Consider the following 4518-nt stretch of genomic DNA (forward strand, 5'->3'; position numbering starts at 1 on the left):
TATTGAATTATATGCATATTTACTTTATGCTGTTCTGCAAGATGCAAATATGTAACGCGATAGTTTTTCTAGAGTTGTTCCATATATGCACGATTGCCTTCAGCTCCAATAGACTTATTTGACGCTATAAAGCAACATTATAAAGATTAAGTTCGCTCATGATCTGTTTTACGGACAGATGTGTCGGTTTACGCTGCACTCCAATTTTGAATTAAAAATCGTATTATGAAAAGACTAAGAGAAAAAAATAATATAAATAAAACTTATTTCGGAAACTACAAGTATTTAAAATGACGTAATATTATCAATAATATAGTCACTATTATTTAAACCTCACAATTTGCAAAAAAAATCGTAAGAATTTTATTTTCGCATTTGTAGAATTCGTTTTTAGTTTTTAGTTTATCTGATTTGATATAGAAACCAGCCACAAACCTACGAATTATGAATTTGTACTTCTTTAATTAGCTAAACAGATCATGATTTTATTAGTATTAATAAAGTGCAATAGTTAGTTTCCGAAAAATAAGGGGGTGTCACTTTAGGAGACCTATATGTCAATTATCGGCGACTTTCCTCTACCTATTAAGAATTTTATCAGATCAATATATTGATTAATTAAGATATTAGCATCGTTTTTGCAAAGTCGATTTTCTTATAATAATGTATTTATTATACATGTCTTTCCTGATCAGTATTTCTCAAAACGTACATAGAATCATTTAACAATATATGTGTGTACAAAATTTACGCGCGCAGGCACACGCAAGAAAGTATAATTTAATAATTTTAATAAAAATATATTAATTTAAATAATTAATATATTTAATACATTTTAAAAACGGGAGAAATATTTGTAATTTATAATCAATCTGTATAAAGTTCGGAAAATAAATATTAATAATAACATTATGTAGAAGTAGAAAATAGCAATTTTAATCTTTTTGCATCCCAATTACGCATTTGTATACTCGTATATACAATGTACATATGTATATATTGTTTGTCTGTAAAACCAAAAAGATTAAATCTCAAAGAGTCATAATATAGAAAGATTGAATATCCCATTTGTAAAATAAATTTTGAATATAAGAGTGTAAAAACGATTTGTTGATGGATCCTTGAAAAAGCCACTGATCTACATCTATGTAATTTATATCTCTTGCTTCATTTATGCACATGTCACAATTACATATTATTCTTTTATGTTCTCTCCAATGATGAAATATTTATTAGTACCATGGTTACCTGACAACTAACAAGAAATTCCTTGAAAATTTTTATAATTTCATGCAAAAACTTCTTACAGTCTTAAATTTAAATTCAGTATGAGTAGATCGACAGTGAAGAGTCCATATCAGTGCACATATTCATTGTAAAAAGACAAATTCTAAAAACATTTAAAAATAAAGACCTCGTAATCACGTTTTACTTGACGACAAAGTGCATTTATGAAATAATTAATAATTCTTAGATTATTCTTTCGTGACATCCTACTAATCATGTTCACTTCGTCATGAAAATTACAAAGAGTCAATAACAAAATGTGGAAAAGATGGCAACTGTTCCACGCTACGGACTTTGAATCATTGATGTATCCTTCACATTTTGCTACATTCTTGGAATATTTCCATATAAAATCAATTCTTCGGTCTTCGAGACTTCCACATCTCGTTATATTCTTTCAACCATCGTTACCTATGTTTGCATCGTTTCTTTATTGTACTCTCTATATATTCTTTATAAATTTGATATTTTTGGAAGTGGGTATCAAATAGTCCCCAAAATGTTCAGCCGTAGTTGCTTCAACATACTCAGTGATTTTATAGCGATTGTCACGTACATTTTGAGTGGTCCGCGAATGCGTTTGCTTCAAACTATAAAGGAGATCTCTTCAAAATTACCTCCGGAATCATATCAGAAGTTATCCAAATTAATTCACATCAAGGATCTCTTAGGTTCCTTCTTTCTTATTATTATTCAACTGCCATTATATTTCAATACAAGTATCCGTATTATAATATCCGATTATAACCCGATTATAATCAAGATTTTGGTATTATACGCTATCCAGATGATATTTTATATGAATATATTGTATATGAATTGTGCTTGTATACTAAAGGCTTGTTTTAATAGAATCAATGATAATCTGGAGAATATGTGGGAGTATACGATGGATAAGGTACATCATCTCGGCCACAAACAAAGAAGTTTGTTCTTGCTGATCGAATTAAAAGCATTGGAAAAACAGTATCTGATGATTAGTAACACAGTGCAAATACTGAACATGGTTTTCAGTTTGCAGCTCCTCGCTACTATAATTATGACTTTTACCCAGATCACTTTCATGTTCTATTTTTATGTATTATATTGGCAAATGAACATATCCATTTTTCATATAGACAATTATATTTATCGCATACTTTTGACGATATCCACAATATATTATTTTATAAAAATAATGGTGGTGTGGGCTTGTGAGACCGGCAAGGATCAGGCCCTGCAGATTGATACCACTGTTTATGATGTGCTTAATTAGTGTTGACGATAATGAAATCAAATGGGAAGTAATAAAAAATGTAATTTTTATGTACCATATAATCTCTAATGTGATATTTACACATGACATATAATAAATTTATAATTACATTTTGCAATTTTGTTATTCATTAATTTACGATCTGATGTTGCAGTTGTGCAGTTGTTTTCCTTGCAAGTTATGCATTGCGATAATACCGCGAAGAGTCTTATTGTGGACGCGACGCTTCTCACAGCGGTAAATTATTGTTCATTTGTTTTTATGTATCAAAAGTGATTAATTTATTTTTTTTTAAATTTGATTTTAAATAGTGTGGATAACATCAGCACATATTCATTAATCTTGGTGCAATTTTTGAACATGACATTATTGCGATGAAAAAATTGCCACAAATACTATAGCATTTGCAATGGATCACGACACGGCGATAACCCGTAAGCCCTTTGGCACATATTAGATAAATTTACAAAAAAATTTAATTTTTAGCATAAGATTAGATCTGTCATATATAATCTACTGTTTTCACTGCTCTTACATAAAATAAATCAATGTAATTAATAAGTCTGTATAAATTAAGATGTATAACATGCAGAAAATATATAAAAATGTAATAGATTATGTAAACAGTTCCTTGGAGGTATATTTGCTCTTTAAACTTCATTTATCAACAATAAACTAATGAAATTGAAGCAATATTCGACACATGCATTATCGCAATAATAAATTCATGTCTCATCATCTGATCTCTTTATCGTTATTAAAATACAAAAATTGATCTTCTTTGATGAACTTGTGGCCACTATACAGTATAGTCTGTAGACTATGACGTAAATGTTAACTTTCATCAGTCGAGATAAAAATCTACTAATTCTAACTTAGATAAGGCGTTGCATCATAATAACTTGACACATTTTACAATATTATATTTGCTCATATGCCTTTCGCAACAATACATACATATTAATGTGTTTCAAAATGTACACGAAAAAAAAATTAATTGAGTGTGTGTGTGTGTGTGTGTGTGTGTGTGTGTGTGTGTGGTACAGCAAACCTATAACTTACTGCGCGAATTCAACATCTATAACTAAGAAGATTCGATGGTTTAACAAATCGTTAATGTTATTCAGCTGTCAACTTTGCTACTTTAACATAGAAAACTTGACTGTCTGTATATTACGGCTGTAGATTTGCTGAATCAATGAAATTTTCAGCTGTTTTTTTTCCGTGTACGTATAATTGATATAATCGTATTTGTATGTAAAATATTTATGCGTGCACGCACACACACATATAAAATTTAATTTACTATATTTTAATAAATACTCAAAAGTATTTGTAATTCGTAATTAATCAGTAAATTAAGCTCAGAAATTAAATATTAATAATAACATTTTGAACAAGTAAAAAATAAATATAATATTTTTGCATCTTCAATTACACATTCGTGTATGTAATGTGTATATACATATGTATATGTTGTTTGTGAGACCAAAAAGACTGAAACTTAAAGAGTCATGATACAGAAACGTCGAACATCTCATTTGCAAAATAGAAAAATGTAGAATTTTTTAATGGTCTGTATTTATTAATGAATTCTTGAAAGAATTACTAATTTATATAAATACTATATCTCTTGCTTTGTGTATACATATATAATTCACAGTAATTATATATTATTCGTTTATGTTCTATGCCTCAATGATGTCGATCGAAGGGTGCCATGGTTACTTTACAACTATAAACAAGTAACTCTTTGAATTCCATTTGACGCGAAAAAAATTTCTTGTAGTTTTAAATTTCAATTCAGTGTGAGTAGATCGACAGTGAAAAGTTCTATCAGTATACATATTTGTTGTAAGGAGACAAAGTTTAAAGACGTAACAAGAATAAAGCTATCGCAATTACGTTCCACTTGATGAAAGTGCATTTATAAAATGATTAATAATTTTAGGCTGTTCTTTCATGAATTATTAATT

General features: G+C 28.7%; 1 pseudogene; it reads left to right on the forward strand.

The window, feature by feature from the left end:
* Window positions 1-1502: 1502 nt before the first annotated feature.
* Window positions 1503-2999, forward strand: LOC108765523 (uncharacterized; annotated as a pseudogene).
* The last annotated feature ends 1519 nt before the right edge of the window (window positions 3000-4518 follow it).

This window comes from Trachymyrmex cornetzi, unplaced genomic scaffold (assembly GCF_001594075.2).
Source record: "Trachymyrmex cornetzi isolate Tcor2-1 unplaced genomic scaffold, Tcor1.1 scaffold5, whole genome shotgun sequence".
NCBI lineage: Eukaryota > Metazoa > Arthropoda > Insecta > Hymenoptera > Formicidae > Trachymyrmex > Trachymyrmex cornetzi.